The sequence below is a fragment of the Triturus cristatus genome, chromosome 5_2 (assembly GCF_964204655.1).
Source record: "Triturus cristatus chromosome 5_2, aTriCri1.1, whole genome shotgun sequence".
Classification (NCBI taxonomy): Eukaryota; Metazoa; Chordata; class Amphibia; order Caudata; family Salamandridae; genus Triturus; species Triturus cristatus.
Window position 1 is genome coordinate 940293093 of NC_140588.1, and position 26565 is coordinate 940319657.

The following is a 26565-nucleotide window of genomic DNA, read 5'->3' on the forward strand; positions in this document are numbered from 1 at the left end:
GGCACCACAAGCAAACACCGGACAACCATGCAGCCCTCAAGAATGCCAGCCACAGACACCACCAACTCATCTAAATGGCCAAAAGGACCTCCTTCAAAGAACGCATTGACAACAATGAACACAACAGCAAGGAGCTCTTCAACATCGTGAAGGAACTCTCCAACACCAGCTCCAACGCCATCCCATCATCACAAGACCTCTGTGACTCTCTAGAAACCTTTTTCCACTGCCAGATCTCAGACATCCACAACAGTTTCTACTCCCAGACCCCTCCAACAGCCGCCGACATCCCAGACCCACCGTCCCCCAGTCACACCGGCTGCCTGACCTCTTGGAACCACCTCAATGACAAACACACCATCAAGACCATGAACACTATCCACTCCGGCTCACCATGAGACCCCTGCCCCATCACATCTTCAACAAAGCAAGCTCCATCATCGCACCCCAACTCTGTCAGATTCTCAACAGCTCATTCAAGACCGCCACCTTCCCAGAAAGCTGGAAAAATGCAGAGATCAACGCCCTGCTCAAGAAACCCAAGGCAGACCCAAAGGACCTCAAGAACTTCCGACCCATCTCCCTGCTCCCGTTCCCGGCGAAGGTCATTGAGAAGATCGTCAACAGACAACTGACCCAATTCCTTGTAGAGAACAACACCTTGGACTCATCCCAATCTGGATTCCGCAGCAACCACAGCACCGAAACTGCCCTCATCACCGCCACCGATGACATTAGGGCTGGACAACGGCGAAACCGCATCCTTCATCCTCCTGGACCTCTCAGCTGCCTTCGACACCGTCTGCCACCACACCCTCCGCACACGTCTGTAGAACGCAGGGATCCACGATAAAGCCCTGGACTGGATCACCTCCTTCCTCATTGACAGAACCCAGAGAGTCCGCCTCCCTCCATTCCGATCCGAAGCCACCAAGATCTCCTGCAGCATACCCCAAGGATCATCCCTCAGCCTGACCCTCTTCAACGTCTATATGACACCGCTCGCCAACATCGTCCGATTGCACGACCTCAACATAGTCTCATACGCCGACGACACCCAGCTGATCCTCTCCCTCACCAAAGACCCCGCCACCGCCAAAACCAACTTCCACGAAGGGATGAAGGCAGTCGCCGAGTGGATGAAGAGCAGCCGCCTGAAACTGAACTCTGACAAGACGGAGGTCCTCATCCTCGACTCTACCCCCTCCACCTGGGACGACTCCTGGTGGCCAGCCTCGCTGAGAGCTGCGCTGCCATCCACTGACCACGTACGCAACCTGGGGTTCACCCTGGACTCATCACTGTCTATGACCCAGCAAGTCAATGCTGTGTCCTCCTTCTCCTTCCCCACCCTCCAAATGCTTCGCAAGATCTACAGATGGATCCCCACAGGAACCAGAAGGAGGGTCACCCAGGCCCTCGTCACCAGCAGGCTGGACTACAACAATGCCATCTACACGGGAACCACAGCCAAACTCCAGAAAAGACTTCAATGCATACAGAACGCCTCCGTGCACCTCATCCTCGACATCCCCCGCCACAGCCACATCACTGCCCACCTGAGAGACCTGCACTGGCTCCCCATCAACAAGAGGATCACCTTCAAGCTCCTCACCCACGCTCACAAGGCACTCCACAACAACGGACCAGCATGCCTCAACAACCAACTCACCTTCTACACCCCGAAGGGCCAGCTTCGCTCTGCCGACCTCGCCCTCGCCATCGGCCCACGCATCCGCAGAATGAATGCCAGCGGCAGATCATTCTCCCAACTCGCCGCCAAGACATGGAACACCCTCCCCACCCACCTGCGACACACCCAGGACCAGCTGACCTTCAGGAGACTCCTCAAGACCTGGCTGTTCGATCAGTAGCTGCCCCCCCTTCCTCAGCACCTTGAGAACCACACAGGTGAGTAGCGCGCTTTACAAATTGATGATTGATTGATTCTTGGAATCACAGCAGGACAGCAGGCCTACCATCTCCTGCATAAAAACTATGTACAAGGGTCATATCTTCCGTCATCCCAATCCGACATGACTAGGTATATCCCCAGGGGGTTAACACTTGGGTATATATACGCCATCTCTTGCTCAGGTAGTCAGAGGAGAAAAGGACTTCCCTGCCGACACACTGGTGCAAGACGCTGAGGCTCCTGCATGCAGACACTCCAGCTCGCAGTGGTCTAATATTCCTTGCGGTGTGTTCAACTCAAGACCGAGACGGGCTCCCACAGTCTCTAAATTCAGGTAATTGGGTTTAGTTTATCCTAGAGCGATTACTGGCTTTACACACACATACATGCGAGGTACACTTAGGTACATCTAGTTAGGGAGGCATCGTAGGAGTACGCATTTTACTGTTATGTATTTCATATACTTGCCTGTATTAATTATTTTAGCACAATGGAAGAAATCTACCATCCTTTTACGTTGTTAGTGCTTATTATCTTTTATATCTGTTACTGTCTAATGGTTGTTTCAGCACACCTATTTTACACTAGAATGACACTGGTTCAATAGATGTTTATTGGAACACCTCCCCACCGTTTATTCTGTGTATCTCTCTGAGACAAAGTGAGCACGAGTAACTGAGCACGAAGTGGCACTATTTCCACTATTCTGAGGGATAAGGGTTGTCATGTTCAATAGTTGCCAAGAACTATTCTCTCCTTGGTAAAAGGAGTTTCTAGTGGCACTGTGAGCTAGCTAGTATACAGGCTGACATATTCGGTAGGGGTGTCCAGAATCAGTCTGACTCCAATCCTACAGTAAATGTTGTCTAAACACGCAGATTGTATATAGGTTTATAGGAACTAAACAACATTTCTTGGCATGTTATTAAATGCCCTCTGGACCACGTATAGGGGATTGACCCGACTGCCACCCAAGCCTAGTACCCTAGCTGTTAAGGATTGCTTTAAGTCCCGGTTCTTCCTCTCAGTGACCTTATTTCCCTCATGATGGTAGGGGGAGGATTACCGCAAGGCCACACCCGGGCTTCTTTGTAAACCTGAGTGCTGAACGCCGGACCCTGTGCCAATTGCGTATGTCCCGATAAAGGGACAAACCCATAGGAATCTAGAGCATGAATCTACTGCCACCAAGATGTACTTGTAAGCCTCAGTGTTTGGTATTACTCTATCCCCCACTCCTGGAATGTGAGCATGTGGAATATTTTGTGCATCTAACTTGTAGGAGTACTTGAGTGAAAAGCCTTTCGACAGTGCTGAGCTGTTACGCGTGGCATTGACAGCTATCATAGTTGTTCCATCTATGCTCGTACTAGAATGAGTGATTGCAGCAACAGCAGTAGTACAGATTCTTGCCTTGGTGGCTTCATCCGCCAATTAATTCCCTTCAACATTAACACCAACACGCTGATAACTCAATGTATGAATACCATGGGCCTCTGGCAGGCCCTCTTCAGCTCTGCCACTTGTTCCCAAAGCATCTTGTGCTTGATTGTACAACCCTTGGCCCGTCATTGCCAGGAAAAGGCAGAGCAGGGCCACTCCCCTTCCATCTGGCTTGTGGACCTTGCTGCGGACTGGCACCTGTCTCTTGAGGTACTGTGTTCATTCCCTTGTCATCGCTTGTGTAGAGTCTAGCTGATTAGGTGAAAACCCATTGACTGTAAATCATCTTGGGTCTGCATGTCAATGCCGCCTGACTATTGCCTGGATATTATCTTGACCCTGGTTGACGATTTGAGCATAAGCTACTTGGTTTATTTTTTGCTTTTTTCTTGATTTTTGTTTGTCGAGGTACAGCTGGGTGTCGTCAGCATAGAGGTGGTAGGCGATGTTTGCTTGTTTTAGAATGGTAGTGAGAGGTTCCATGTAAATGAGGAAAAGTGTGGGGGAGAGGACTGAGCCTTGAGGGACACCTCGAGTTGAAGGAGAGGTGTCGGACATCGAGTTTTAGATTTTTATGAATTGGGAGCGGTTATGTAGAAATAAGGAGAACCATTTTAGGACATATTCTCATCTCACAAGTGTAAGAGATTTATACTCTGGTAAATTGGTGTGATCAGTACATCTCCTGGATACCTATGTTGAGTCCTCACCCACATGTCCCACCTGTGACCTGCTTCATTATCGGACCCACACCCTCCTCACCTAGTATGAGTGGGGTTGCTCAATGAGTTTGTAAGCGAATCCCTTAACCTAGAGCCTAGGCATTAGAAGTGGTTAAAATTACCTGCCGGATCCTACTTTGTATTTATTGAAAGGGCCCTTAAGCAGGATTAAAAACAATGAGATGTCCAAAGGGTATGATGGCCCTAGACATCTAAGGTTGATATGTTTCAGTCAGTAGGCATAGGACTGCAAGTGGCGAAGATGTACACATGCGTTTCCATGCTAAATCTAAATTCACGGGGCACCCACCCTAATTTTGATGCTTAGTATAGACTCATTACAAGCGTGGGGGACTCAAGGCCACATAACAAGGAGCAAGCACCACAAATGTTAATGAGTTGTAACATTGCTGACTACACTATTTACGGCATTAAAGCACATGCTCCTGGTGCAATCATGTGTTCTCAACTACTCTTTTGGAAAACGCAATTCAGCTCGAGCAGCGCTTGTGGGGAAAGAGGTAGATATGCTTACGGAAGTAGACCCTTGATGAAGTAAGTGAAGAAGGTCTCCTTATTTTGATTTTATTTGATTCTAAATCCAGGCAAACGGCAATAGGATTCCTGAGATTCTGTTTCTCTTGACAGTGTGTGACTACAGGGACCGTCCCTCACTCATACCCTATGATGTCTAACTGATACGTTGGCCATGCAGGTGCACATTCAAAATCCTCTTTCTCACTTTATTGTATGTGCATGCTGTCCACTGCTTTTAAATTTAATTTTGTACATTTTGATTTGCATGTGCCTTTTATGTGCATGCATATGTAAAAACAGACACTGTGAAATGCACTGACGGATTCGTACATGTTTCTCAGCACATAAAGTCTGCCAATCCAATCTGGCTAAGGTGCTTTGTAAAGGGGCTAAAGATTTAGGTTTTTCCCTCTGGACATTTGTCTTCAGCAGAAAATCCGATTCAGGGTAAAATCCCGGAGACCGTGTTCAGCTTTGTGCAGCCCATATTCGGCTACAGCCTGCAGCTTACCCCAATGAAGGAATTTGTGCTCTGAAAAAGTGACTTTGGGCCATATGTAGGTGGGCTAATACAGGTCGGTAACGGACGAAAATCGGTAAATTTCCTGTTACTGACCGGTATTTAGCCCTTTGTGATGTAGGAGGCTGGATTTAAGGATTCGGTAATTTACCGATTGGTTATTTTATGGAATCGGTAAAATACCGATTCTTTAATTTAAGGAATTGGTAAATTACCGAATCCTTAAAGCCTATGTAGGGAGCACTCAAGTGAGTGCATTTTTGGTTTAAGGATTTGTTATTTACCACCAACTACAAGTTGGTGGTAAATATTGAATACCTTTCCAAAAGCAATTTTGTACTTTGTTAAAAGTGCCATGTGGCAGACATACATGCCCTTAGGGCATGTATTTGCGCCACATGTGCACACATGCATGATTCAGGGGTGCAACAGGGTGTCAATGTGACACCCTGCCACCCTTGAATATGCTCCCCCTATTACCGATTCGGTAATAACGAATATTACCGAATCAGTAAAATTTACCGATTGTTTACCTACATTCTATTTACCGATTCTTAAATACCGAATCGGTAAAATTCGGTATTTAGGAATCGGTAAATAGAAATTACCTACATATGGCCCTATGTGTGAATGTAGAATTGTTGACCGGGCAAAAAAGTGCCAAAAGTACCTGGGTGCAAAATTCAAATTTCGTCCACTCAGAACTATCCTATCAAAAAACAACCAGTTTCCTGGATCAGTATCCAATGGCTGTCTGACCTCATGGAGTACTCTATATTTACAGCCCGCTGCCTAGCCTCCCGTTTTGGAGTCCTAGGTAAAGTCTCCCACTTGGTCGAATCTGGTATCTTTGTCTGAACCATGCTTCATCACTGTCAGCCTTAAATTGCCATGACCAGGTGGCCATAGTTGGTGCTTAGTGCTTTTGTTGCTATAATCCCATATCTCTAGTTTTCCTTATTGAATATTTGCAATGTTGTTGTCATTTGATGGGTTAAAATATACTTTGTTTTTAAAATTCAGTTTGGGATTTCTAGTATGTTGTGTTGCAGTTTTATTACTGTGTTGGTATTGCCTAAATACTTTACACATTGCCCGGTGTTAAAATCATGCCTTCTCTGTGCCATAGCTATCAGGGGGTTGAGCGCAGTTAGTTAATTTGGTAACTTTGAAAATGTACCCTGAGAAAGATTGTGTCTGTTACTCAAGGTGGGTAGTTGCCATTTTGACAAGTAACCCAATTTTCCTACAAGGATCAATCAGGTACAGTTCTCCAATGCGAGACCCTTAAGATGCTACAGTCACATTCCACCCGTTCTTTGATAGGTGTAACAAAAACAGGGTAAAACTCACAAACTAAACTTGTACTTGCAACCATTCCTATCTCAGAGATGGCTGTTCCAGATCGATGTTCCAGAGACCCCAAGGCCTTTCAAGCCTTTTTGGCTCTTGTATCTATATTTCTTGGCTTGGTCTCAGCTGTTTCAGACAGCCCAATCCAAGCCTACTGTCAATCAGTCATATTTGACAAAAGACACTAGACACCTTGGTATTGGCAGATCCATTAATTAAAAATGACAGCCTCTATTAACCCCTGCTACAATGACAAAGGATTTTGTTTAGTTAAATTTCAAATCCAGTGATGCCATAAAATATGTATATGTTGTTATAAGTTGTTGGAGGGCTACCCCTGTTCTGGTAATCCGCACTGCGTCATCAGCATAGGCCAATACTAGTAGGGAGCAGGTGTCGAACACGGGAACATCTGAAGATGAGTTCAAAAGAGTTGCCTCAACCTCATTTGTATAGATGGAGAAATGAACCAGGGCAAGGACGTACCCCTGCCAAACTTGAAAGAGTGGGTGCACTCTCGGTTTTTGCCATAGCGAACACGTGTTGGCATGGGAATATAATCAGTGAATAAAATTCATTTTAGCAGGGTCAATCCCCATCTACTCCATTATGTACCATAGTTTAGAGTGGCTCATGTAGTCAAATGCTGGTGATAGATTCATAAAGGTCAAATTGATCTTGCCACCCTTCACTCAGGTATATTTATCTATGGTTAATGATAGATTCAAGCACTGGTCTATCGTGCCCTTGCCTCTTTGAAACCCATACTGCCCCTGCATTAAAATGTTCTTCTCTTGCACCCACCTTTCCAGCCTAAATAGAAGCAGTTGACCCATGAGCTTAGCAGTTGTGTCTAACAAGGAGATAGACCTATAGTTCTGAGGGTTTTCCCTGTCCCCTTTTTTATGTATAGTGGACAATTACGCTGGTCTTCCATAAAGGCGGAGGGCCTCCTTAGCTATACCGTTGAAGACATTGGTTTATTAAAGGGGCCCACAGATCTTGAATTTCCTGAAACAAATCTATTGGTAGCCCATCAGGGCCCGGAGCCTTCCCAGCAATACAAGCAGCCAGCCCTCTTCTTATTTCTAAGAGTGAGAAAGATAAATTAACCAGCGTTGTGGAATCTGTATTGGTTAGGGGTATCACAGGAGGCATACTGGAGGCAAAGATATGTTCAAAGTGTGCCACCCATGCTTCTTCGTCTACATGAGTGTCCAGCGTGGGATCTTTGGGATTTTGGAACAGGGGGCATTCATTTCCTGTACTGGCTGCATGATCATATTCAAGCCAGGTCTACTCCCTCACATCCCTTTCTCTTTTCTTCCTTGCTATCTTGTATTCCCTGCGTAATGATCTTATTTGGGTGACATTCTTAGGCTGATTTTTCAGGGCTTTATGAAGAGCTTTTTCAGCTTTTGTGCAGGGGGAGTCAAACCAGCGGTTGGATGTGGGTTTGTCCACTGGTTTATAGTGGGTGAGGGCCAATTTTACTTTCCCTAGCAGTTCTATAAACTGTGATAGTAGTGATGCTGAGCTGAACTCCAATTCTAGGCAGTTGAAGATATTCTCCAGTATATTTGGTATAATACTGGAATCAGTTTCAACTTATCAATTTGGGTCCACTTTAGTTGGTAACCGTTCTTTCTGGCCAGGATTGAGTTTTTTGTTTTCCGAGGCTGCATCACTTTCCTGCTGTCCAAACTCAGCTGTATAAATAAAATGGCGTGATCATAAAACTAGTAAATAGATTATCTACATGGGTAACCTTATCACTAAAAAAGTTGGACACTAGTATAAAATTGATAGTGGATTCATGACCATTCCATCTAAACTTTTTCCCTAAATTGCCTGTTAATGAATTTGGCTTGTTGGCTACTGCCATATTCCTAGTATGTAGCATCCTGTATAAACTATTTCCGTATTGATTGTAAGCAAAGTGGTAGATAGGGTTTCCCAGTATATCTTCTAAACCACAAACACAATCTTGATTATGCTTGCAGAGTTGTGCATTACAGTCACCCACCCATATAGTACTAAGTGCTCCATTGTTGACAAACCTGGCAAATTTATCTATCTCTCTGTTCAGCTCAGCTACCACTAAGTGCATGTTCCCCCCAGAATTATTATTTTATTAGTTTATTAGGAGCCATGCACCCTCACTATCATCCTCTACCAGGAGCAGGTGGAATTGGGCACTCAGGCATTCAAATGTCTTTATTTTTATCGGTAGGTTGTTTGGGATTAGAGTTAAAAGGCCTCCCTTTGCTCTACCTGATAATGACGATGTTGCCTCTGTCTGGAATGAGCAGTAACCAATTAAAAAAACACACTCCATTGCCCATGTTTAGTGTGGGCATATAATATCTTGAGTTTCCCATTGTGTTTGCCAATGTACATTGCCTAACTTTTGGCCCATACCAGCCACATTCCGTGAGGCTAATATAGTAGATTCATTATGTGCCGTATTCTGAATGTCAGTAATTTTTACACTCCATTGAGTATCAACATCCGAGCTTTCCAATTGCTCTGCAGGATCATTACCACCCAAGGGTAGTCATTCACATGCTTCTAGGTCTGTCAAGGGGGCATATCTGTTTTCCAATCTCAACCCCATGATGCCCATATTTATATCCATACTGCCTCCTATTGGACCTTCCATCGGATGTCTTCTATGTTCATTTCCCGGGGGTGAGATGTGGCTATAGAAATACTCCAGAGGTAAGGCAGAAATCTGTGTACCCTGGAGGGCTACTTTGTGTAGATGACCTAAGAGGGATCTAACTACAAACCTATTGTTGAAATGTATTACTACACAGTCTCCCGATATAGATTTTCTAGAAGAGTCAATCCACCCTAGTCTCCTGGCCATGATAATCTGCTTAGGAAGAAGGCCACCCCCCCACCACCAAAATGGTTCAAATGTCTCAACAGCCAGTGTAAGCTTGGTCCATTAATTGGGTTGTTAAATCTTGCTGATCCTCCCGCAGGATTGGAACATTTGCCAAAACCAATACAAGCGGGCAAGCCACTGAAGAGAGATTCAGTGACTGGTAAGGGTAAGAGCCCTACTCCGCCTCTGAAGCTCATCCCTCCTTGAACCCCCCATCACTGGGACTGTCGGTCTCTTTGGGGGAATGGTAGTGTGTGAAGTTATCGTCATGTCTTCCTTTGTCTTCTCAAGGTCTACTGTAGCTTGGGAGGAGATCATATGTGCAGGAACCTGAGGTCCTGATTCAGTGAGATCAATGGGATGTGAGATCTCCACCAAATTTTTATGTGGGGGTGTTGTGGTAAATAATTTAATTACCGGTACTTAATTTGATGCGGAAAATTAATAAGAATAGCTCAGTAAAATAAGAGGCAGAATCCGTGGTATTAGAGATTCGGAACGGGCTTTATTCCAATAACAATTCGAATTGTGGGCTCCATATTCCATCACCACGAAGGTTCAGGAAGTGAAGGACAATACATTATTGACAGGTAATCATTTTTATAGAAGAGGCATTACAGTGAAACAGATGCAGGAGGCGTAACAGTTGATAACAGAGATAAAGACATACATGCGTAACTAAAATGGGTGTAACTAGGCGTAACTAAAGAACGTCATTAGGTATGATGTCACAAATGGGTGGTTCCATGAAAGAATTTCGCAATGTCAGCAAAAATACTTGGCAGAGATGCGCGCGCAGCAGCATGACGTGTGATTGACGTGCAACTAGAGGGAGAAAAGGACTTGACATTTAGCTCTACATGTGGAGACAAAAGTCTGGGGTTATGTCAACCTAATCCCAAATCATATCTAATATCCTATGTTTAAAGAACTGTGTTATCCAAAAAGAGAGGTCTCTTAGGATAGAATCTTATTCTATACTGACTATACTGACTGTGAGTGCGTGTACAAGCGTCTAAGTGTCTACATGAGATGCAAGGGCAGAAATCTTCCATAGTAACAGGGCTATGAATTACTTGCATAAAGACAGAGAAGCCGGGCCCTTTGCTCGGTAGCTGGAAGAATGTTTACTTAAGCTACTAGACAGGAATGCATTGGATGAGGAGCGGAGCAGAGCAGATAATCTTGAAGGTGAAATACAGTTTTTGGCAGGCAGACAGGCCGAGTCAGGCACCGTTAGCCGCGCAGGGAGTAGGACAAAGTTCATGGATACAGATGCGAGCTCAGACTGGAGCTTTCAGAGGCAGAAGGCAGGAAAAGGCTTAATGGCAGAATCAGGGCCTACTCGCCTGAACTGTAAAATGGGATAAATGAACCATATAAAGCCGGTGGCCTTTCATACTTAGGAATAGAATATCCGGCCCATTCATGGCGGATCTGAAAGAGGACATGTTGACGGTGGACGCACATGTGTTTGCGTCTTCATAACTGGAACTGGAGGGAACATACATGTACTTGTGACTTATACATGAAACCGTTGGGGTCCAAGATAGGGGACATAACCGACCATAAAAATCCATATTTCCACATTCCCTCCTTGTCCCCTACTGGCCCTTAAGAGATATCAATCTTCATCAATCCGTCGATCTGTTCATATAGCATCATTTGTTCTTCTTTCTTCTTCCGGGATGAATGAAATCTTGGTGGTGGAATACACGATGTGGCACACAGACCACAAATCGCTGGTCCACATTGTAGGCATAAGCAGCAACTGAATAGGATGAGAAAGCCAATACCTAGGAAGGATAGGACCCTCCATCCCCAGGCTGACAATACACTCCAAAACCAACCGGACCAAGTCCAGGTGCCTGGATTCTGGTGTATCTGGCTTACAATCTTATGAAGGCGCGTTATGGCTTTATATACTGACGGCGAATTTTCTGGTATGAAAATGCAACAACTTGATCCGATGACCCTACAAGCTCCGCCCCTATCGGCCAGGATGACGTCAAGGACAAGACGATTTTGAAGCACAACAATCCGCATAGCAGACTGTTCTTCTGTTAAATTGCCTAAGGCGGAAATAGTTTCGTTCACTACTGCTTCAAGGGTTCTGGTTAATCTACGTATCAACTTACTATTAGTGACTGTACCTATATAGGGGAAGAAACCTTTATTGAAATCCGTGTATTTTTCCCATGCTGTTTCAGTGTAATCGACGATTGGGAGATCTCTCTGCTGTCTATTGTGTACTAAATGAGTATTTCTATGATAATCAGGAGGAGCTAGGAAAACAGGTGGTAGGAGGAATGCTATGTAACAGGTACCATCCCAATCTAAAGGTAGACGTATGTATGCGGTCTGGCCACATATGAAGTAGGAATGACGGGAAGCTCTAAATGTGGACTTGCCTTGATCACTGAATTCTATTACAGTGGTGCATCTACTATGGCCCATATGTATGGAACCATTCTTTCTTACACACAATTCACCTTTAACTGAAAATACTGACATAGCGGGCAAAATTGGTGCAGCTTCGGATTCAACATTCAGGATCATGAGATTAAGCGTGAAATTACCTAATCCGTATACTTCATTTTCTAGATCAGTTCCTGTTCTTTTGGGAAGTCCCTCCTTGTCAGGGTAGCAGACTTTGAGTAAAACTAGGTTCAGGTTTCCCCATACCCAATTGTCTTGATAAGCTACTGAGTTTGAATCTAAGGAATTAATTAAACTAAACCATGCTCCACAGGAGCCATTGTGTGTGAACGGATATGGAAAGAGGGGCAAAACTCCCTTATAGTTCTGATAGGGAGGGAGTCGGCCACATATCCAACAATTTGTGGCATTGCTGGTTTGATGGGAATGATGTAGCATACTAATGAAAGTGTTATTGCGCAGCGCAAATCTATAGGTCAACTCATGCGGGGGTAATTCACTAAAAGAATGTTCAGCAGTAACATTGTAAACATGTTTAGAAATAGGATAATATATGTGCAACAATATACTTGCAGCGATTATTAAAAGACTTAAGAAAAACAAAATTAATAACGTCCCTGTGCAATGACTACGCAGTGATTTACAGTACGCATGCTTTTTCAACTGCATCTTTCGGTTTCTTTCTCTGTTCAGGTCTAGAGGATACATGTCAGAGACAAATTCGACCGATTCACCTTGGAGAGGACTTAAACAATCAAATTGTCTGACTTATTAGACCGTAATTTTAGTTTGCATAGTTCCTTATCGCTTCGTTCAACCAAAGGAAGCTTTGAGTCAATCGGTGAAGACACGCGAGGTGTAACGTTTACATCAGACGGTAGTCCATGAAATTTCTTGATATGACTTGAATGTAACCATCCTTTGCGACCTTCGATCTTCACGGCCGTCCTCGTGGTGAGTAGTACAAGTTGAGGCGATTTCCACCTAGGATCCAGCTGAGTCTTCCGGTCAAAATTCCGCACTAACACCAGGTCCCCGGGAACTACGTCATGGGGTTTCACCTCGGTGTTGTCGGGAAAGGCTGCAGCTACCTGTGAACGACAAGATTGTAGTGCAGACATCAAGGAAGCCAGGTAATCTGTCAGCATATTACAGTCAACATCAGTTATTTTGCGTGGTATAGGCGTCCCCCACATATTTGGTGGTCTGCCAAAGATCACCTCATAAGGGGATAGCCCTGTTCGAGAGTGCGCTACCATTCTCATGTAAAAGAGTGCAACTGGTAAGGCTACTACCCAATCGACACCTTTCTCTCTACATATTTTGGACAATCTAATTTTCAGAGTTTGATTATGTCGTTCCACGAGACCTGCTGCCTCGGGGTGTCGGACACAGTGAAATTTCCATTGATAGCCTAACAAAAGTGAAACGTGTTTCATTAGTTCGGATGAGAACGGCTGGCCGTTATCTGAGTAGACAACACGTGGTAAACCGTACCGTGGGAAGAATTCTCGAACCAACTGTTTGGCAGTAGTCGGGGCAGTGTAATCTGAGACCGGGTAGGCTTCTGTCCAACGGGAAAGAGCACAGACAACTACAAGAACATATTTGAATCCTCGACATCGTTCCATCTGGATATAATCCATCTGGAGGACTTCAAAAGGGTGATCAGGAGGCTGAAATCCACCCTGTTCTACGGGAATGCTTTTACCTGGGTTAAACTGACAACAGATCATGCAGGTACGAACTTTTTGTTTAGCTGCTGCTCGTAAATGTTTGTTGAACCAAATGTGTTGAATGCTGTCTAGCATAGCTTTTTCTCCTAGGTGCGCTGGACTATGTATTGTATTAATGATAACTTGAACCATAGAGTCAGGAAGGAACCATACAGATTTTTCCTTCGTCATCCATCCTTGATCCGTTTGGATCCCTCCTAATTCAGTCCATTTCTTTATTTCATCTGGTGTAGCATGTGTCTGTATGTCAATTACGTCAAGAGCGGGATCCTTAACCGTCATGCAATGTGTTGGTGTCGGAACTATTGTCTTTGTCATGTCAGATGTGTGAGTTTGAGCAGTCTGTTTAGCTGTTCTGTCAGCTAGATCATTGCCTTGGGAAATGATATCAGTAACTTTCGTATGAGCTTTACATTTCATAATTGATATTGCAGTGGGTAGATGTATTGCATCTAATAAAGCATGAATGAGGGGTCCGTGCTGAATGTGGGCACCGTGAGAAGTTAAATAACCTCTCTCTCGCCACAGCACGCCGAAGTCATGTACAACTCCGAATGCATAACGTGAATCAGTGTATATGTTGACTTTTTTATTTGTGGCTTGAATACAGGCTTGTGTCAGAGCGATGAGCTCTGCTGCTTGAGCTGACAAGGTATTTATGCAATTTGTTTCAATGACTTCAGTGTCTGTTGTGACTGCATACGCGGCCACTAGCTCTCCTGTACTTGTTCTCATACATGAACCATCTACATACAACGTCAGGTCTGGATCTGACAATGGGATGTCTGTCAAGTCTTGTCTGGGTTTCGTCGTGACAGTAATAACTTCAATACAATCATGTGCTAGTGGGTCTGTTCCGTTTTTTGGCAAAAGTGTGGCAGGATTTAACGTATTACAACGTCTGATTTCTATGTGTGGCTGAAACAATGTTAATTCGTAACCGGTGAGTCTTGCTATAGTCAAGTGTTGTGTTTGCGTTCGGTTCACAAGAACCTCTACTGCGTGTGGTACTTGTACTGTCAATGGATGTCCTAACACTATGGCATCGCTTTGTCTGATTGCTAAAGCTGTTGCTGCCACTGATTTCAGGCACGTAGGCAGAGCCTGAGCTACGGGATCTAATGTACTAGAAAAATAAGCACATGGTTTGTGTGATCCTGCTTGTTCCTGTGTGAGTACTGACAAGGCAGTACCTTCGCGTTCTGTAACAAAGAGCGTAAAATGTTTATTGTAACATGGTGTTGCTAAAACAGGTGCTTGACATAAAGCTTTCTTTAGGCTTTCAAAAGCTTGTGTATGTTCCTGAGTCCAAGGGAGGACAGTCGATGTGGCTGCCTCCTGTGTTGTCAACTGAATGAGTGGTTTTGCTAGAAATGCATACTGAGGGATCCACTGCCTACAATATGAAGTGAGGCCTATAAAAGCCCGTACCTCCTTTTGTGTCTTGGGTATTGGCATGTTAGCAATTAACTGGATGCGATCTGACGTAAGCTGCCTTCCCTCCTTGGACAGCGAGTGCCCAAGGTAAACAACTCGCTGGACACAGAATTGCAGCTTAGAAGGGGACACCTTGTGCCCCTTTTCGGCCAAAGATTGTAAAACCGTCAGTGAGGCTTTTTCACATTCAGGTTCGCTTCTAGCGGTGATCAGCAGATCATCGACATATTGAAGCAGGGCAGTGTTGACTGGCATGTGGATACTGTCAAGTTCTCGTTTTAGTGCTTGGCTATAGATGCTGGGGCTTTCTGTGAATCCTTGAGGTGCGTGTGTGAATTTAAAGCTTCGTCCATTTAAACTAAATCCGAACAAGTATTGGCTTTCCGGATCTATTGGGACGCTGAAAAAGGCATTCTTGAGATCAATTACAGTAAAGAATGTTGCTTCGGAATCAATGGCTGTCAGTAATGAAGAAATGTCTGGGACTACGGGGTATTGTGGTACAATACATTTATTTAATTCGCGCAGATCAATAACCAATCGATATACTGGCGGGGCTTTTGGATCAGTTCGTTTAAGAATCGGAATTATCGGGGAATTACATACATTGGAGTCGGTTTCCACAACCACTCCTTGGGTAATAAGCTCGTCAATGATTTGCAGTAAAGCCACTACAGCATCTGGGGGTAACTTGTATTGTCGCATTCGTGGTAGTACCACTCCTGTCTTTAGTGTGACTCGATATGGTGTAATGTTCATGCAACCAACATCTGTAGGGCCTTGTGCCCATAAATGTGTGGGTAAAGTCTGCAGTCGGTGATCCATGTCTCGGGACACATAGTGCCCTTTGAAATCACGTAAAAACAATCTTACTCCTTCCGGAGAACAACATATTATAGCTCCTAGAGCTTTCAATGTTTTTATACCTAACAGGTTTTCTGGACATGATTTAGTAAGCAATAAATCTGTAGTTCGTGTCAAGGGACCAATCGTAAGTGGAAGAGGCTGTGATACTTCGTTAATGATAGGTTTTCCTGAAAAACCAAGGGAAATATTCTGTGAGCCTGAGAGGGGTGCCCCTGGAACTTCACTACGTTTTATGGTTGTTCGGCTTGCCCCTGTATCAAGTAAAAATTTTCTATCTTGGCCTAATAGTTCACTGTGTACATAAGGTCCTTCTTGATCTACAGGGACCTCGATAAGGGGTAAGCCAACTTCCCTCTCTAGGCTGTTTCATGAGTATCGTTGATAATCAGGATAGTCATACTGTGCGGTCTGGTACATCTGTTGTGTCGTTGTTTGTGTGGCAGCAATAGGCTGCGGTGGTGGAGCTGGCATAGACTGTTGCGGAGCTGGCATGGACTGTGCATGCTGCGGGGCTCCTTGTTGGTTATGATCCTGTCTAAGTGGCCGTGGTCTTTCTTTTGTATTACCTATGGCGATATTATGTTTTAAAACTGGACAATCGTGTACATAATGACCTGGCTGTTTACAATAGTTGCATGTCCCTTTTACAGAACCTGCTGAAACACTGGACTGTGTCATACCCTTTTTATGACCGTCAGCTGGAACTGTCTGGGAAACTAGCATTTTCATTTTCGTGTCTTTCATGCGTCTTTGTTCATGTTCTTGTTCCTCTCTAATTCTATTGTGATGGTACTGTAGCATTTGTAACATTTGTGACGGAGTGTTACCTTTCCAGGTACTCTCGAATTTCAATACTCTATTCTTAACTTGGGGCAAGGCATTTTCAACTAATTTTGTCACAAACAGATGTGGATACGATTCGCTACTTGCTTTTATTCCACTATTTATACCAAAACCTTTTTCGAATCGGGCATAGAAATCACTAGTGTCTTCATCTTGCTTTTGTTTACAGGCTGAGATTGCACCCCAGTCTACCTTTTTCGTAGTTAATAAACGTGGCAGTACCTGTACTAGTAAACCTGGTAGTATTTTGGTCTTTTCCCCAAGCCCTAAACCTGGACCTCGAGCTGTTTCTTCGTTTTCTAATGCTGTCCAATCTATCTTTTGGTCTCCCACCTCCCAATCCTTTTCTTTGAGTTTTTCGTAAATGCCCGCAGGCATTAATACCTTTAATATTTTCATAATGTCGGGATAGGTATACTCTCCCATGAGCAACATGTCTTTAATTTCACGGTGGAAACCCGCTGGGTCTTTGTCATGACTGGGTACCACTTTCTTCATTTCTAATAGTTCCATTTTAGATATGGGTGTGTATACAAACACACGTTTAAACTGATTGTCATCACCTTTTATCGGGTGCACTTCGCGTAAGGGATTCTGTCTATCCATATAATACGTCGTTCTTTCTTTGATGGGCAGTGAGACATGTTCGGGACATACAAAAAGAATGTACTGCTTTCTGGATTCTAGTATTTCTCTAATTAACTCAGTACCTGAACCTCTCCATTTATTCGTGAGTAATTCAGTCAATATATCAGGTAGGGGACCAGGATCGGAGTGTTGGCTTTTATATAATATAAGGAGTTGTTGAATCATGTAGATACCAGCTAAACGCTGTTCATCTGGGGTGAGGTTCAAAAACGTGTGCGCTAGTGTATCATCACTATATTTTCCGGGACTGTCAACCCAGTGAACGGCTGACCTGGCTAATTCTTGTTCGTCCATAGAATCGAGTATATGATAACCCCTTCGTTCTCGGAGTAATTTGTCAGCGGCTTGGAACGAATGTTCGGGGGACCTTATATTTATTATAGGGGTTTGGAAATTTCTGTTATTATCTGGACGTATCGGACGTATCGGATCAGTAAAGCATCTAGTATTATTACAAGATCTTCCTCTACCTACATAGGCCATGGTTTCTAACTGTCCTGTGGGCAGTTCTAATTCTTCCTCCTCCTCGTTTTGTTCAGGCTGGTCTACCGCTAATCTTTCTTCGTGTATTCGTTCTACTTCTTTGCGGATCTTTCGGCACATAGCTACTATACTTAATAGTTTATCATGTCTCCCCTCTGATATATTTCGACTCCATGTGGTAAGAATTCGCATTTCTTCCGGATTTACCCCTGGTCGGTCTTGATTTCTGATCACACAATTTATGAGGAAACGTAACAGTTCCCCCTGTATCTCCACTTTCTGGTACTCCATGGCTCTATTAATACTTTCAGAATCTCGCCCTGACTGGACAAAGTGATATATATATTCTAAATGTGTAGTCATTCCTGGTAGCCTCCCTAAATATATTGCAGCTCGTCGGATACGTAATGATGCCAGCAGCATTTCGTCCTCTTTGCCGGGCACAGGGTCATATCTACAATCTACTAGAAGTTCCTTAAGCATGTCGGGAGTTACTAGTTTGGGCGTACGTTGGTGGGCTAATTCTTGAAAGGAAAGTTTATTTACTCTGGGTGGCGTGGAAAAAATGTTTGTTGTACCTCCTGTAGCACCGCCTGGGGTGCTGGATGTGAAAGGATTCGTCGACCGTGATATAGCAACCATAGGTGTGGGTACAGCTGTAGAAACAGATGTGCTTGCCGGAACTTGTGTCGGAGTTTGTTGTTGCGGAGGTACAGACGGAGGGTCTTGGCGTTGAACCCCCTCGGCAGGCGGTCTATGTGGTGCAGTATTAGCATACTCGGGAGCTGCGTCGTCTAAATAAGAGGAAAGGAAAACATCTTCTGCGGTTCTGGGATGCCCTTTGGGATGTGCTTTTATCGGAAACAATGGAGGTGGCAAGTCTTTTGGTATCTCCGGAGTAGCCTTAGGTAACCCTTCGGCCAGAAGAGGATACATACCATTCATAAGGGCATTTCTTTGTCTGTCTACTTGTTCTGATTTTACTCGGGTACCTTCTTCAATTAATAAATTTTCTCGGACTTTATTTGAATTCTCCTTACTTTTCTCTTCCTGTCTGAGTGCTTTTTCTGTACGTCTATATGATTCTTTACGCCATAATTCAATGGCATCTTTCTGTGATTGTCTAGCTTTCTTTTTCCATAATTCTTCCTCTATTTTCATGATGCAATCTGCATCCCAGGTCCCAGCTGCGGGCCACCTCTGACTTTCTGGTAATTCCTTGGTGTAGTCTACCCATAAATCAAGAAATAATATGGCGTCTAGGCCATGTTTATGATACATGAAGTACCCTGGAGTGTCCCTAGGAGGAATGGGAACAGCTTCTTCGAGTACCCCTTTTCTAGTTTTGATCTGTCTTAATTTCGAAAAGAGCGGCATATTGAGAACTGATCTGATACCTAATTTTGAACACGTTTAATACAACAAAACACAATAATGAACAGTCCTTCACACCACAATATGCAGAACGTATTTAAAACATTTAACATTTAACATTTAATGAACAACAATGATGGCCATTTAGGGAACTAGTCACTAAGCATAATACTCGGCACCAACTAGGTAATTCTGAATTATATACTATACATACTAGATATACTGCTAAACAGTACAGATACACTGCTGAAACAGTGCAGACCGGATTTGTGTACCCAAACCCGTCTTGACCGGCACAACCTATGTGCACGTCAGAACGCCTCCCCGGCAATGGTACTCACCGGGTAGCTCGGAACGGAAGGCCTCGGAACTGAACTGAACTGGACTTGGACCGGACTGGACTCGACTCGAAACTTCGGAACTTCGGAACCTGGTGGGCCTCTGTATACCTCGGATCTTGCTCTCTCAGCTAGGCTCTGGTCGGGATACTTCGCACTTCTCACCGCCTCGTCTGGGTGTTGATTGCAGCCTCAGTTACCCCCGCTCGGCAGGAGGGAGATACAGGAAATCCTGTGGGTACGCGTTGTTGTCCGTCCAGCTGTGGCAGGAGACCGGGCCTGCAACGCACCTCCGGCGCGTGAGATGAGAAAGTGTCCCTATTCGGGCGCCATATATGTGGTAAATAATTTAATTACCGGTACGTAATTTGATGCGGAAAATTAATAAGAATAGCTCAGTAAAATAAGAGGCAGAATCCGTGGTATTAGAGATTCGGAACGGGCTTTATTCCAATAACAATTCGAATTGTGGGCTCCATATTCCATCACCACGAAGGTTCAGGAAGTGAAGGACAATACATTATTGACAGGTAATCATTTTTATAGAAGAGGCATTACAGTGAAACAGATGCAGGAGGCGTAACAGTTGATAACAGAGATAAAGACATACATGCGTAACTAAAATGGGTGTAACTAGGCGTAACTAAAGAACGTCATTAGGTATGATGTCACAAATGGGTGGTTCCATGAAAGAATTTCGCAATGTCAGCAAAAATACTTGGCAGAGATGCGCGCGCAGCAGCATGACGTGTGATTGACGTGCAACTAGAGAGAGAAGGGGACTTGACATTTAGCTCTACATGTGGAGACAAAAGTCTGGGGTTATGTCAACCTAATCCCAAATCATATCTAATATCCTATGTTTAAAGAACTGTGTTATCCAAAAAGAGAGGTCTCTTAGGATAGAATCTTATTCTATACTGACTATACTGACTGTGAGTGCGTGTACAAGCGTCTAAGTGTCTACATGAGATGCAAGGGCAGAAATCTTCCATAGTAACAGGGCTATGAATTACTTGCATAAAGACAGAGAAGCCGGGCCCTTTCCTCGGTAGCTGGAAGAATGTTTACTTAAGCTACTAGACAGGAATGCATTGGATGAGGAGCGGAGCAGAGCAGATAATCTTGAAGGTGAAATACAGTTTTTGGCAGGCAGACAGGCCGAGTCAGGCACCGTTAGCCGCGCAGGGAGTGGGACAAAGTTCATGGATACAGATGCGAGCTCAGACTGGAGCTTTCAGAGGCAGAAGGCAGGAAAAGGCTTAATGGCAGAATCAGGGCCTACTCGCCTGAACTGTAAAATGGGATAAATGAACCATATAAAGCCGGTGGCCTTTCATACTTAGGAATAGAATATCCGGCCCATTCATGGCGGATCTGAAAGAGGACATGTTGACGGTGGACGCACATGTGTTTGCGTCTTCATAACTGGAACTGGAGGGAACATACATGTACTTGTGACTTATACATGAAACCGTTGGGGTCCAAGATAGGGGACATAACCGACCATAAAAATCCATATTTCCACAGTGTGGATCAGCTTCCCCTATCTGGTTCCTCGCCTGGGGTTGTTTAATAGTCCCAGGGTGTGGATTGTTTAAGAGGTGTAAGTTGTTTACACCCTGATCCTCGAGGCAAGATAATCTCCCTTCAATCTCTGTTGGTTTGAGGAGGAGAGGGTTCAGTAACAGGGTTACCATGTTTTCTAGTTTTATCCATGTGTCCTCATCTTGGGGGGAGATACAGGGCCTGTCATAGGTATTACGAGGCTACTGACTGTTACAGGAGGAGTTTCAGGGGCCCTACTTGCTGAGTGATCTAATGGGACTGACAATGAGGGATGCTTGGGGATATTATCTGAACTATCTCCCCCTAGAGAACATCGCTTCACAGAATGCAGAGGTTCCAGTGATAGACATTGCTCTGTGTGTTCTATCTCATGTGAAAGGACGTTTGCTGCCCTTGTTAGGATTGCGTTGAGAGTGTTTATTACCACTCCTCCTGTTTGTTCATGTGTCCCCTTCCACTTAACCATTTCTCAATCAAATGCAGTCAATTATAATAAAAAGTACCATATGCAGATCCCATTTGTTAGAAGGGGGGACCAAGCCTCCTCCGGGCTCCGACAGACGTGGAAGGGCCCGCCCCCACGCACGTCCCTCGCTGTGGGACTGCTGGTGCTTTTTAAGCGCTTGTGCTGACGCAAGGACTCACGGAACTCCGAGTCCCCAACGGTGCGGTGAAGACAAAATGTGGCATAGCTTGCTCCCCTGCTGCCAGGTTAGGGTTGGTGATCGTTGGCGACTACACTGGCCGCAGGACTGCTGGTGCTTTTTAAGTGCGTGTGCTGGCGCAAGGGCTCATGGGACTCTAAGTCCCCAGCAGTGCGGTGAAGACAAAATGTGGCACAGCTTGCTCCCCTGCTGCCAGGTTAGGGTTGGTGTTCGTTGGTGGCTACCACTTTTTCACTCATTCGGCCTCACTCTTAATTTTGACCCTTACTGATTCAGGACCCACAAGATGTGTTATGCCCAATCCTTTCGAGAAAGGTAGAGACTATAAAAGACAGAGGAACAAAAGGAACTTATTATAGGTATTGAAGATAAACAATTGACTTCTGTAGTGATTGCTTGGGAAACAGAAAACTTAATCATAGCTACGTTACATAGACATGTCAAAATTTGAATGATTGATTTAAAGGAGTTCCCTGCTGTCACAAATATATTTGAAACTTACATTGACACCAATGACAACTTTAATGGCAACAGCAAACTTTCTGTTTATACCCTCCTACATCAAAAATAAAGTCTTACCCTGTGCTAATTTTGTGATACAGCACAACTTGATGTGCCTTACGCAATAGCCTTCGGAGTAAACAATGCAGATTCTTGGAGCATGTAACAAATAAGAGGCCAATGCATTACACCTCCATCAATCCTATGATTGTGCCATTGGTCTGGTCTCTGATGCTAAGATGCAGCATGGAAGAATTTATCCTCCAAGTCCTCAAGAGGATCACTTAATTAAAGTGGACATGGGTGAGAATGTAATGAACCCTACATCCCCGGCAGGAGCACCAATTTTCTTTGTACCAAACCAAGGAGGGAATTCACACTTGTGTGTTCTACTGCACATTGAACCAAATTACCATCGGAAATCAGTATCCAATAGCCCTTATTTCAGTATTGTTAGATCATCTAAGGTATTCCATGGTCCATGCAAAGTTGGATCTATGCAGTGCATATAATCGAGTGCATCCAGGAAGGTGACAAACGGAAGATAGCCTTCAACACCTGTTATGGACAATATGAATGTCTACTAATGTTGTTCTGTTCCTGTAATGCACTCGCTGCTTTTTAGCACTCAATTAACATCTTCAGGGATCTACTAGACTCTTTTGTTATAGTATGACATGTTATTATTATCCAGAACCAAAGAAGAATATCAACAGCATGTTAAAAACATCTGTCAGAGACTGAGAGGCGACTCCACACAGGCAAAAGCAGAGAAGCGTCTGTGTGAGGTTAACACTGTCAATCTTTTGGGGCGTTCTATCAGACCGATCAAGGAGTACAATTGGAGTCAGATAAAATTAAACCTGTACAAGAATGACCTGTTCTTTTGTCAATGAGTTACAGAGATTCTATGCTTTAGCTTCAATACTAAGGCATCAGGCTCATTCACTCCCTTTCATAATGGTACCTGACACCTCATCTCATGCCACTCATGCTATTATGACAAGAAGCCATCAGAGTATTGTAGCCCTGCATCCTGTAGGCTTCTATTCTCATACTTTAAAATCCTGCTTAGTGAAATTACATGATACATTAAAGAGACTTGTTAGCCTAAGAGGATGCTTTGCAAACCTGGTGACATTATCTGGAGGATGTTGGTCTGGACAATCCATAAGGACCTGAGTTATCTCAAGGCAATGAAGTACTGCAATCCTCAATATGCACAGTGGTCCCTTTTCTTCTTTAGATTCCAATATGAATAGCTTACAAGCCTGGAAATCACCACAGTGAAGCAATTGCTTTATCCTGACCCACACAAGAGGAAACAATACTTGTGGAACTACCTACCTTCTAAGCTCTTCAGTTGATGGAAGAAAAGGATGCTCATTCGTTATTGATAGCACTTAAGATAAACATAGTGTTCCCAATCTACAGGAATGTATAACCAAGGATCCCTTGAATAGGAAAAAGTCAAATGGTCTGGTGTGACATGAAAAACACCTGTAAAAACCTTTCAACACTGTCAGTACTTTTGTAATGGCACTCAAATGTAGGATGTGGTAAAGACAGTTGAACGTCTTAAACAGCATTTATGATGGGATAGAATGGATCAAGACATGATAGGAAGAAATACATAAACCACTGTGCCACCTCTGCCAGAGCACAAACACCTCAGATTAAACCCTGAGGTATATTCCAATCTTGGCCCTTACCAAATTGGAGCTTCACGTCAACCAGAGGGTCCACCCTCCTCATTTAAAGTCAGGTAGACATTCAGTGTATGGAGGGTAGAGACTACTCTGTCTCTGCCACCTACACACACCTCCAATGGCCTGAGGGAGCAAGGGCCGTCAGATGTTTGGCTATGTGTCCACCTGCTTTATTTACACATGGACAGTTTTCACTGCTCATCACCGCCATGAAAAACATGAGGTAAGGGGCAGTGAAAACTTTACAATGGCCACCACATGATGGGAGTATGCTCCCATGGTGAGCGGATCACAGTATGTTTTAGTTTCTAAAAGAAAATCCTGCATTGAGATTTTATTTTTGATACCAAAATAAAGTCGTAACTGTGACGTACGCTCTGTCATATTGACGGAGCCATCAGTCAAACTTACAAGGCATTTACAGGAAATGCTAGAGGTGTTTGCAGGGGCAGCAGGCCTCTCTAAATACAGCCTGTGGAGTGCCCTTGCTGTGGTGGTAGTGAAGTACTCAACCATAGTGACAGTAATTGCTCCACTTGATAACTTATAAATCAGCCCCTCAGCCTCTTTTTAGACTTGAATATAAATTGACTTCATTGTTGAACTTCCTATTTCTACACAAGCCACTACTATTCTGATTGTATTCCACTGTATAACCAAAACTGCTCTTGTCATTCCAGTTAATAAAGTACCTAATTCCATAACATTGGTGAAATAGGCTTCTCCTAGCTGAGATTGTACAACTCTTCCCTTTACAGTGCTTTTGTTTAACATTTAACATTTAACATTCGTTTTGGGGTAGCAAAATTTCTTTCAAGCAGCAACAGTAAAATAAGCCCCAACATTGTATCAATTCATAGAAATCCAACCAAAGAAACATAGTTATCATAATATCTGATTCAAACAACATCAGAAACTTAAAATCAAATTTTCCAAATAAACTCAACATATAAATGAATTGATAAGTATTGAATTACCACTATGCCACACAAGACAAGGCCTTCACTACCTCATTTTAAGGTTGAGCATCTGAGACCTTTTGTATATACTTTAGTATATACTTATATGTGTATGTACTTTGTGGGCTCTGGAGATCAGCCCTAGGACTTGTCTGCTTCCGCTTAGGGACTTTTTTCTGTTTAACTGCCTCTATTTAACTGTGTTGATAGAAAACGACCAGGAGAGGTCATTAAATACCAGAATTGCTTTCTGCCGAGGGACTTTCTTATTTAAATTTTTCTGGCAACTGACTCTATTTAACTTTCTTGATAGAAAACGACAAGCAGAGGTCAGTAAAATACAAAAATCACTTTAGCATTCCCTAGTTTCTAGTCCATAGAAATTGTCTTTCACAAGCACCCGTAGAAAAAATATGTTTTTCAAATCTTGTATTTTCAGTGATATGACCACCGAAGGACCTGATTTTGTATTAACAACAGAGCTTTGGAGTATACCATTTCCCGCTGAAAAGCAATATTTCTCTCCCTCCATGTTTCCCATATCTGGCATGTCACGCAGTTTGGTGCTTACTTTCCCTCCATGTTAAAGAACAGTAGATATTTCAGCACCCAGGCTAATGTGCTGCATAGCTAAATACATATAAGATCCCAAAGGCGAGACCGATTGCATTGCAAATGCTTGTTATTGTCTGCAGCTTAATATAAGGCAATTACAAGAAACTAGGTTTACGTGAGTAAACAATAGTAAACAGCAAACTTCTTTTTTCCATTACATCGTTTTAGTTCAATAACATAATCCAACGTATAAGAAAATATCCTACCAACCCTCTTCACTAAAAAGTAAATCAAAACGTCTTTACAAAAAAATATTATCAAAAAAGAACCATTCCAGACAATAACGCATATAAACAAAAAATGTTTTTTATGACTAAACAACATTTAAGTCCAAAACATAACAAACCTAATATCATAAATAATAATAACTTGTGTATTACCTACATAATATTTTTTTTTAATTTAATAACAGAAATCTATAACTTGCATTATGAATTCAATGCAAATATACATATAAAAAGATACAATATAATTTGAATAAGCCCAAAAATGCATTTCCAACTGTAAACAAATACTATAAGTGAACACCAATCTCCTTTTAAAACCTGATAAATAATTCATTAAACAATGCAAACCAAACCTGAAAAAGTAAAAAGAATTCCTTTAAAAATTGGCTTTATAGATTTAACCAGAAGAATTCATTTAAAAATAAAAATTGCAAAAACAACATGCATAAGGACTAGAAGCACAGCCACCGCGGCAGCCGAACCGTAAAAAATATGGCGGACGAAGCCAAAACCCCAAAAGAAGGCCAAAAAGTGCACACAGAAAACTAGACATGCCTCCCAAATACACAAAACACACCCCAATGACACAACCACATGGCAAAACGAAAAATACAAATCCCAGGACAATACACCTGTCAGCAACACCCCAATTGGACACATCCACATAGCTGTGTATAAAACCAGCCCCTTCACTGACAACAATCCCTTGCAAAACTCCAGGCAAGAACGGACACATACCCCAGCTGACAGGAGAGGCAAAGGACACAACATC